At 38.1% G+C, this 11,629-nt stretch overlaps 1 pseudogene; it reads left to right on the forward strand.

Moving 5' to 3' along the window:
• The first annotated feature begins 1,590 nt into the window (after window positions 1-1,590).
• LOC129405188 (small nucleolar RNA U3) lies at window positions 1,591-1,791 on the forward strand (annotated as a pseudogene).
• Window positions 1,792-11,629: the final 9,838 nt, after the last annotated feature.

The raw sequence follows: 11,629 nt of genomic DNA on the forward strand, positions 1-11,629 counted from the left end.
TAAAACAAAAGTTTTCTGAAAAATTAACCACAAGATTAATACAGAAAGGCAAATCATTTTGCAAAAGCCTACACAGATAGTGTATGGGAAGACAGAGTTTAATTCCTGATTATTAGCTCTGAATTTTTCTTCCAGTTCCCAGTGGGATATATCACTCCATATTTATTTAAAATTTTTGTTTAGAACTTAGTACTAAGTTTCTTCACACAAGGAGAGTTTCTTTTCCTTTCTCTTCTACTCTTCAATAAACAGTTCTACTTCTTAAAAGAAGTTCTGTTCTAATAGAGTTTATTTAAGTAAGAGTTAGGTTCAAAGTGAATTAAAAACCATATATAATGGAATGCATTATTATGGTCAATAACAAAATAATATTAAAATAATATATTCAAATGATAAATGAAATAATGGTAAGTATTATATATCAAAATAATTCAATAAGACATTTCTTTCAACTTTTTAGGGAGTTTTATACTTTTTTGTTGCTTTTGTTATGATGCCTCATCAAGTATCTAGGACAAGGAGTATAGGGTCATTCCTTGTCATGCCAGGTAGGTGGTGTATTAACACTGTGGATCAAATTCCAGATCTTGCATATTCTGTACATCTGTTCCTGGCCCCATATAACTTTTAGTTTAAAATGTTCTGTGTTTAAGGATAGCTAATAGAGGCATTCAATACACATGGGAATGGGAGAATTAAACTTGGTCTAGAAATAAAATGGGCTAGAGCGATAAATAAATACACTGGCCTAGTGAACTTTGCTGATGGTTAGGTATAGTAAGTGCACGTCAAAACTGCAAATTTTAGCACTGTTTTAAACTTGCTATGTCAATCACAGTAATAAACCATTTGTCTTAATTTTTATTTTTTATTAATTCACTGTGAGATACAGTAACAAAAATTTTACGTTTGAACTTCGGTCATCCAGTCATCCAACACCCATCCCTTCACCAGTGCACATTTACCACCATCACAATCCCCAATATTCCCCTCTGCCCCCCATTTTCCATACCTCCCTCTGCTTGTGTGGCAGACAATTTGCAAGGTATTCTTTCTCTACCTTAGTTACCTTCAATATTTTGAGAGCAATTATGCCTCCCCTTATATCTATCGAAAATACAATTGCTAGACAATGAGTTTTGTATTGCTTGTGATGGATATAACATGATGTTGCACAGCCGAAAAAGCAGAAGCATACTTTAGGAATTCTAAGATTTTAATAATTATCATCTGAAGAAATTGCTGCCCCAGGTCTCTTGTGTCCGAGATTCCTGTGTATGTTTCTGGATCGTGGCCATGTCGTAGCCGCTGCTTCTTGCTGGCTTCTATAAAATGGTGCCCTTAAAGGGCAGGCAGAGGGACAACACCTGCCGCCACCTGAAGCAACCCAACGGAAAAGGCCTATTGCAAAGTCCCGGGCCATCTCTGCCGCAAGTTGCTTGGGTCCGAGATTTCTGTGTGTGTCCTGAACGTATGTTTTTGAGTACATGTGATAACAATCTCCAGTCTCTGCTCAAGTTATTTGAACTGGGATGCCACATCAACTGCGAAACAATAGCAACTGTAAACCATGTGCAAGAATTCAGACCAAAGAATATACTTTCAGGGATCATCTCTACAGTTCACTACTAGAGAAGTTTCTCTGATTCTGCAGAGCACCCAAAACCAGGAGAGGAGCCAGAGAATGATCTCCTGAGCATGGAACCTCTTCTAGGTGCTGCTTTTGCAGCTGCCTTTTACCATTGATGATCATTCTTCTCTTCCCTAGGGGACAGCGAGGATGCAGTCTGAGCCTTTTTTTTTTTTTTAAATATCAGGAAAGAGTTTGGAGAAATCAGGTTTGGAGAAATAGTCCTGTCCCCACATATTGGAGCCGTGTTTGTAGAAGCTCATGGTTGCTGTGATTCAAGCTGGAGAAGGCGGAGAGACTGCACCTGCTCCATAATGGGGCACCCCAGTGTTATCAGCTTGGTTTGGGGTCCAGAGAATTCTCGGGTGTTGTGGTGTCCTTTGGCCAGGATTCTTCACGGCTGAGTGTGGCAAGATGGTGCCAGGGACAGTTTGAGGACGTGACTTTCAGGGTCAGGTGTGGGCTGGGTTCCAGTGCCCTCATGTGCTTTGGAGAAATAGTCCTGGTCCCCACATACTGGAGCCATGTTTGTAGAAGCTCATAGTCACTGGGATTCCATATGGAGAAGGCGAGTAATAGACTGTTTTTTAATCTCTTGTACATTAGTGAGAATATATCATTTAAGACACTTTACAGTTTCAGAAAAACTCATAGGTTAAAATCATGTGTGCTATGATAGGTTAGAATGAATGTTATTCATTGGAGACAATGCATATCTTTTCGAATTTGAAGTAGCTTAAGTAGTTTTATACAAGATTTTATCACTTAGTATTACATCTTAGGGTTGAATTATGTTTATATATTTACATATTCAAAAACAACCCATGCACTACTGAGTTATTACAAGCTCTAGTATTAAATATCTAGTAGAATAGATATTTAATAGATATTTAGTTTTACTTCAGCACCTAAAAATATGCTCATTTTATTTGTATTGGTAAGTATATTATTTGTAACGATATAGACTAACTACTTGATAGCTATTTGTTTAGTATAACTTTCTTTCAAACTAAAATTTTATTTATAAATGATGCATTATTGTTAGAGAATGAAAACCATTGCTTTATATTCTATAATTCTAATGAGCTTATTTAGCATTCCTTCCTTTGTGTCCATTCTTTTTTAGATCTGCAAGCATGAGTTTTATTCAGAATCAGATGTCCACCTCTGGCTGTGGAATTTCTTGGGTGCGAATTTGTTTTGTCTGCTCTTACATCCAGTGGAGTGTATCTCTCAAAAGCATTCCATTTCCTCCCAGCTCTGGAGACATCCTTAAGAGATGTTTTTACATTTGTCTTTGCAAAATCCCTACAGGATATCTGTTTTCAGGCCAGGTTTGTATGAGTTCCTAGGCTTGAGGTTTTCACACTACATGAATGGTTTGGGGTTCCACACACGTGTGGTTTTGCTGGGCATTCAGATTTCGTATCAGGATGGTTTCGATTAGGGCTCAGGAATCAAGCTTTACTGAAAGACCAGAATTTTGGGCTGCTAAAGGGAGACTTTTGAATTCTAATAAGGAAAGAAACAACATCCTTTTCTATTAGAAGATTACAAAATATTCTTCATCAAATTATCTGTAAATATGAGGGTGCCTCTTTACATTTCTAACTTGCCATATCATTTACCCTGAAGGTCAATACAAGATTAGCATCTAGTCAGTACATAGAGCTGGCTGTCATATTTACATATTCAAGCATATTTTTCATCCCATTATTTCCTATTGTTCAATGCAAAACTTCTTGGATCCCTACATTACATTCCAGCAAGTAAACCATCGCTCTAGGACTTAATGAGTTTGACATCCAGTTGATGGTAAAGCAGTTGTTGAATATTTGTAATATCCTATGATTAAACAACCACAAATTCCCAAAAAAATGCTCCTTAGTCCATTTCAATTATAGATTGCCTTTTGCTATCTCCTTATCTCTTTGTGTTCCCAAAATTCCACAAGTTGTTCTCAAATCCTTTAAATTAGGTAAAACATTATATTCATTAATTATTTGCAAAAGGCATCTCTGGTCAGTATTAAAAAAATGAAACCTTAAAAATATAATAAAATTTATATTATTCTTTTGCTTTTTTATCAACATACAACTGTAGAAAGCAATGTGAATATATTTGAATCTCATTTTCTAAAAATAGGTTTATTAATTTTGCAAATCATAAAATTACATGTCAGAGAGTTGATGGTTATTTTGAAACAAGATCAAATATCAAACTCAATTTAAACATTTTCAAGAAAAGTCTGTTTGACAAAGAAAACTATATACCAATATCCCTGATGAACACCAAAGCGAAGATCTTCAACAAAATACTGGCAAATAGGATCCAACAACTCATCAAAAAGATCATACACCATGATCAAGTGGGATTCATTCCAGGGATGCAAGGATGGTTTAACATTCAGAAATCAATCAACATAATCCATCATATCAACAAAAGTAAAGATAAAAACCATATGATCATATCAATAGATGCAGAGAAAGCATTTGACAAGATCCAACATCAATTCACGATGAAAACTCTCACCAAAATGGGTTTTAGTGGAACTTTCCTCAAGATAGTCAAAGCCATAGACCACGAAACTATGGCAAGCATTATCACCAATGGGGAAAAACTAAGGGCCTTTCCTCTAAGATCAGGACAAGACAAGGATGCCCACTCTCACCACTTCCCTTCAATATAGTACTGGAAGTACTAGCAATAGCCATTAGGCAAAAAAAAGATATTAAGGGCATTCAGACAGGAAAGGAAGAAATCAAACTCTCACTATTTGCAGATGATATGATACTATATCTAAAGAAGCCTAAAAGCTCTACTAAGAAACTCTTAGAAACAATTGACTTGTACAGTAAGGTCGCAGGCTATAAAATCAATATCCAAAAAACCATGGCCTTCCTATATGCAAATAATGAGATAGAGGAAAGGGACATGAAAAATGCAATCCCGTTCACAATCGTGCCCCAGAAAATCAAATACCTTGGAATCAGCTTAACCAAGGAAGTAAAGGACCTCTACAAAGCAAACTATAAAACGCTACTCCATGAAAAAAAAGAGGGCATGAGGAAATGGAAACATATCCCCTGCTCATGGATAGGGAGAATCAACATTGTCAACATGGCAATACTCCCCAAAGCATAATACAGATTCAACGTGATCCCTATAAGGATACCCATGACATTCTTCAGAGAAATGGATCAAGCAATCCTGAAATTCATATGGAAGAATAAACGCCCACGGATAGCTAAGACAATTCTTGGGAAAAAGACGATGGGAGGCATCACCCTCCCCAACCTTAAACTTTACTACAAAGCGGTAACAATTAAAACAGCATGGTACTGGAGCAAAGGCAGAGCCGCAGACCAACGGAAAAGAGTGGAATATCCCTACACACAACCCCAAATGTATGATCACTTAATATTTGATAAGGGAGCAAGAAATGTGAAGTGGAGCAAGGAAAACCTCTTCAACAAATGGTGCTGGCACAACTGGACAACCACATGCAAAAGAATGGGTTTAGACCTCGACCTGACAAAAATCAGATCAAAATGGATTAAAGACCTCAACATCAGACCACAATCCATAAAGTACATTGAAGACAAGGTCGGCAAAACCCTCCACGATATTGAAGCTAAAGGTATTTTCAAAGATGACACAGAGCTAAGCAATCAAGTACAAACAGAGATAAACAAATGGGACTACATGAAACTAAGAAGCTTCTGCACCACAAAAGACACAGTGACCAGAATACAAAGGCAATCTACAGAATGGGAAAGGATATTCATCCAATACCCATCCGATAAAGGTTGATATCAAGGGTATATAAAGCACTGGATGAACTCTACAAGAAGAAAACATCCAACCCCGTCAGAAAATGGGCCAAAGAAATGAACAGAAAATTTTCCATGGAAGAGATATGAATGGCTACAAGGTACATGAAAAAATGCTCTGCATCACTAATCATCAGGGAGATGCAGATCAAAACTACCATGAGATACCACCTCACACCACAGAGAATGGCACACATCCTAAAGAACAAAAGCAACGGCTGTTGGAGAGGATGTGGGGAGAAAGGGACCCTTCTATACTGCATGTGGGAATGCCGACTGGTCCAGTCCCTTTGGAAAACAGTATGGACGCTTCTCAAAAAATTAGAAATTGAGCTTCCATTTGATCCAGCGATACTACTTCTGGGAATATATCCGAGAGAAACAAAAAAGTATAGTTGAAATGACATCTGCACTTATATGTTCATCGCGGCACTGTTTACAATAGCCAGAATCTGGAAAAAAAATGAGTGCCCAAGAACAGATGACTGGTTAAAGAAACTTTTGTACATCTATACAATGGAATACTGTGCAGCTGTTAGAAAAGATGAAGTTATGACCTTTGCATATAAGTGGATTAATATGGAAAGTATCATGCTAAGTGAAATGAGCCAGAAAGAGATGGACAGCCATAGAAAGATTGCACTCATCTGTGGAATATAAAACAACATAGTAGGAGACTAATACCCAAGAATAGTAGTATATAATACCACGAGGTTGGCTTCATAGCTTGGAAGCTGGCTGGCCTCACACGCTGGGGAAAGTCATCCCAGGCAGAGAAGGGAACACCAAGTAAAATGTGATTGGAGATCCTGCTCGGGGAGGGAGATGCGTGTTGAAAGTAGTCTAGAGACTGAACATGATGGCCACTCAGTGCCCCTACTGCAAAACACAACACCCAAAAGGAGAGAGAGAGAGCAAATTGGAATGTCCCGCCACAGAGGCGGGGTTGGACAGGGGGGATGGATGGGAGGTGGGAGGGATACTGGGTTTATTGGTGGTGGAGAATGGACACTGGTGTAGGGATGGGCTCTCGAACATTGCATGAGGGAAAAACAAGCACAAAAAGGCGTGAATCTGTAACTGTACCCTCACTGTGACTCACTACAAAATAATTAAAAAATAAAAAAAATAAAGATGAAGGATGTGTGCTTATAAAAAAAAAAAGAAAAGTCTGTTTAATTCACCTTATATTGGCAACAGCAATGAATTAGTTGGTTGTTATGTTTCATTCTAGAAGAGTCACAGAAAAAATTAATTTACACTTAGTTTTGGATTAACATCTTTTTTCTTCATTTTTGTGATTTCTTGTAATTTATTATTAGTTAACCAGGACATCGACAGGGGACAAAGTAGGCAATGATTAAGCTTTGTTTGTTATCTTGGAGACCTCCAAACTCTTTAGAATTCTATGGGGATGGTGAAATAGCTGGAAGCAATTTTTCAATTTTCCATGACCTTATTGATAACCTCTGACACTCCGTCATGTTGTCAGAGTGTTACTAAAATCTTATCTTTTCAATTTTCCTCATTTCCATGAAACAACCTTGCATTCAGAATATATACAGGTAATATCTCTTTGGTTCATAAATATATCTTCCATTGTTATTTATATGTGGTTTTGTTTGTGAGTATTAAGGTAAAAAGTGAAAGATTTATGTGATTTGAAGAGAGTGTGGTATCAGAAATTTAGAAGTCTAAAGTAAAAAAAATCATGCATGTTGGCTATAATTGCCTTAACATTCATTATGCAATAAAATTAAATTACCACTTGAAATAAATTTGCTTTTAAAATAATTTTGTAAATATATATTTTAAATTGTAGTGACTAGAGTAGCCAATAAATGCTGCCTATGTCTACATGCCTAAGAAACATTTGTAACCATAAGGGAAATCAGGCTTTTTGAGTAACTAATATTCTGCCAAGTCACTTTATACCCTTTTTATAATTTAGTCCTCAGAACAGCTTCAGATAAGGCAAAACTATTTTTGTTTTACAAATAATCAAACTGAGACTGGAGAGATTAAACCACGTTTTTGTGATTCTTATAATTTGTATTTAAATCTAGCAGGATTTGTGTTCCACTTAGTAGGACTTCAAATGTCTCATCCATTCATTTCTTCTACTGCTTATTGAGTAGGTATCAAGATTTTTTATTTCTGAGTACTTTCTACTTTGATTAGGAGGACAGGAGCATGGAGTGGAGAGTGTTACACCTGGTGATCTCAGAGGCTACCTACTCCTGGCTCTGTACTCAGGGATAACTCTTGGTGGTGTTCACAGGACTGTATGGGATTCCGGGGATCGAACCAGTGTTGGCTATGTACAAAGCAAGGATCTTAAGCCCCATACTGGTTCTGTGACCCCATACTGTATCCCTGTATCACTGTCATCCCGTTGCTCATTGATTTGCTTGCATGGGCACCAGTAACGTCTCCACTGTGAGACTTGTTGTTACTGTTTTTGGCATTTCGAATACACCATGGGTAGCTTCCAGGCTCTTCCATTCAGGCGGGATACTCTCAGTAGCTTGCCGGGCTCTCCAAGAGGGATAAGGAACCGAACTGGGTTGGCCTTATGCAAGGAAAACGACCTACCCGCTATTCTATGGCTCCAGCCCTGATCTCACATTTGTGAGACATTTTGGCCTTTATATTGCTTTATCTTAGAAGAATATTCTCATCTTCTCGACTATCTGACAGGTATCTTACTGAAACAGGTAAATGAAGCCCTTTGATGTTGGATATAGTAACACAGTAACATATTATTTCCATGATCTGCTCATATCAAAGGGTATGAATCAAGTTTTCAAACTTTCCACATAAATCATTCTACCCTGGCATGTACCTCCTGCCTAAACTGATTGGACAGGCTCCTTTAGGCAAGATTCCTATTACAACATTCCCCAATGGCCTGTGGTTTCTGACTTATTTGACATGTTTTCTTTAATTTGATCAGAAACCTTGGAATCTACACTGGCTAAATATGACTAACACTATTTCTTCATGGACCACTTTTATTTTGCAAATTTGCAACCTGCCTTTTACTTAACCAAAGCCCATGGGTCCTCAAGTTTAGATCACTTATATAAGTGCAAACGATTGCAGTGACAATATACTCTCACCCCCAAGAGCATTTACTATATCTGAATTCATCAGCCCTGATTAAAATAGCAGAATAGAAGCCCACCTCTCTTATTGGGCTCTATAATTATTTTTATATTCCACAAACAAGTACTGAGTGCCAGGTACTATGCTAGATGAAGACATACAAAGGCCGGATTCAATGTCATCAACAATAAAATCATAAAGAACTCACAAGGAACAAAAAAAAAATAAAAGCTCATCATTCTTCCATAAAATCTGCTTTCTAGCAAGTGGATTGCTTCTGTTGATTAATACCATTATTTCTGGTTCCAACCTTCTAAGTACTTATTTGGAGACCAACTCAGAAACCATCCATAATGCCTTCCTGTACTAAGCTCATTGTGTAATCACCATGATCTCCTTTGCAGTGCTCATGCAGCCCAGAGTTCATTCCCACCAACAGTGGGACAAGCAGACTGGCAATTCAGTGTGTGACCATGCAGTGAAGCGGGTAGCAGGGCGCAATATTTGGGGAACTCCATTGTGATGCTCATAAGGCCATGTTATATGTCCCCGAGGTCAGATGTATGCAAGGCATGGGCCCTGTCTCTTGTGCTATCTTCTTTATTGCTGAAGTCAATAACTCAGAGTTGCAAATTTATTTTGGAGTAGAAAGGTACATTCACAAGACTATGAGCGTACAATTCAATTGGGAGAAAGGCACATATGATCCCTGTGTCCCGCCACACACGATCTCTGATCACAGAAACAGGACTGAGGCCCGAACACTGCAAGATGTGGCCTCCAAAGAAACACAAAAAGCGAAAGACCAGCTTTTAATTTATATGGATTTGGAAGCATATTATAAGATAGCCATTAATGTGGGGTAGCTTTCAAAAATGGACACAGCGAGGTTGGATCTATCCTTGACTTATAGGTTTATTTGCCAGTATGATCATTTTTATTTTTAATTTTAATTATTTTCATCATCATCATCATCATCCCATTAATCATCGAATTTCTCGAGCGGTCTCAGTAACGTCTCCATTCATCCTACCCCTGAGATTTTAGAAGCCTCTCTTTACTCATCCTTCCCAATGATAACCCATTGGAGGCTCTTTCAGGGTCAGTGGAATGAGACCCGGCATTGTTACTGGTTTTGGCATATGAATACATCACGGGGAGTTTGTGAGACTGTCCCATGTGGGCAGGAAACTCTCCGTAGCTTGCCAGGTTCTCCGAGAGAGAAGTAGGTTATAAGTTTCTCGACCGTGCACCTTCGGGATCTTGGTCTTAAGTATCTAGATGTTGGCCGCTGGTGGGATTACACAGTACCAGGGGCAGTCCCTGGGTGTGACCGCCTAGCTAATGGAAAATGGGAAATCTTGGCGGAAGAGGCCCAGTCTGGATCTGAGCAGGCTTGGAGGTCTCAGCCACGGGTCCCACACACCTGGGTTCCTCTGCCAGTACCTTCATGCATGAGGCTTGTCCGAAAGTGTGGAGAGGGGCCTTGAGCATGGCTGTGGCTGGCTCTGGAGGTCTTCAGCCACAGGAGCTCTGCTTGGGGAGGGGAGGGAAGCTGGGGGCGGGGAGGGAAGCTGGAGCCCACAGACTCTGAGGGGCCCTGGGGAAGACAGCCAGGCACGCGGGCAAGAGACTCTCTTTCCATTTTAATTATTTTATTTTTAATTATTCAAGCATCATTTCTATGTACCTATGTTTTGGTCAATGTACACTCTAAGAATAATTGCAAATTGAAAAAAGCAAGGTATAGATTTTTGGCTGGTAAGCAAAAATTATATTTTATTTACAAACATTTCACAAAATTTGCATGACATGTTTATAATTAAAATCTCAACTCCTATTTGTTGTTAATCATCACAAAGAACAAATATTTAATTATACGTGGCTTCTCTTTTATCAAAAATTAAAATTTCCATAATAAAAATTATGAATCTGTTATTTTTCACACAATGCTTTCACTTTTTAAAGTTCTAATGAGATTGTGATCACTTCATATATAAAGTTAAATTAAAGAAAATAATCAACACTTTTTTAGCTATTTCTATTATCATTGTATTTTATAGCTATGATATCAAGGATTTTATAGTAGTAGCACTGTAGTACTGTCATCCCCTTGTTCATCGATTTGCTCAAGAGGACACTAGTAACGTCTCCATTGTGAGACTTATTACTGTTTTTGGCATATCAATATGCCACAGGGAGCTTGCCAGGCTCTGCCATGTGGGCAGGATACTCTTGGTAGCTTGCCGGACTGTTCGAGAGAGATGGAGGAATCAAACCCGGGTCGGCCGCATGCAAGGCAAATGCCTTATCCGCCGTGCTGTTGGTCCACCCCTTTGTAGTAGTATTGCTACAAATGATTAATTCTGGCACCAAATACTTTATATGAGTCAGGGATAAAGATAGATACAAACATCCTGTGAACAAAAATGAAAACCAGAGTCAAAGGTGACAAATAATATAGTCATATTTACAAAAGTCAATAATTCAAGATAAAACTATCCAATATAAGTTGGAGCACCAATTTGTAGATAGCTCATCTAGGAATTTATTTTTTGCACTTCTATCCATGTTGTCACAAATGGAAAGATTTCACTGATCTTTTTAAATGTTATTTAGGCACAATGATTTACAATGTTGATAATGGCAGGGTTTCATTAAAACAAGCAAACAAACAAAAACCAAATATTCCAATAACACACTCCAACAGTGTCAACTTAATACCAACATATTCCAGTGCCACTCACCCACATCCTATTACACTTCTCCCCTAAGGTGAGATACTTCCCACTTAAGACCAATTTTCAGTTTTGTTGCATTTCCTTTCTACATTATTTTGTTTTCAACATATGAAGAAGATCATTTTTTTTATCTGTTCTTTTTTTTTTACTGACTCCCTTCAGCCATCTATAATCCAGATCCACTCATTTTTCGTTTGGTTGTTTTTTTTTTTTAATTGAATCATCTGTTTTCTGACACTTGAGCACTTGAGCTGCCTTCAGTGTTTAACCATTATGAGTGAGCTAACAACGAATATAGGAGTGCAGGTGTCTTTTAT

Source organism: Sorex araneus, chromosome 5 (assembly GCF_027595985.1).
Source record: "Sorex araneus isolate mSorAra2 chromosome 5, mSorAra2.pri, whole genome shotgun sequence".
Lineage (NCBI taxonomy): Eukaryota > Metazoa > Chordata > Mammalia > Eulipotyphla > Soricidae > Sorex > Sorex araneus.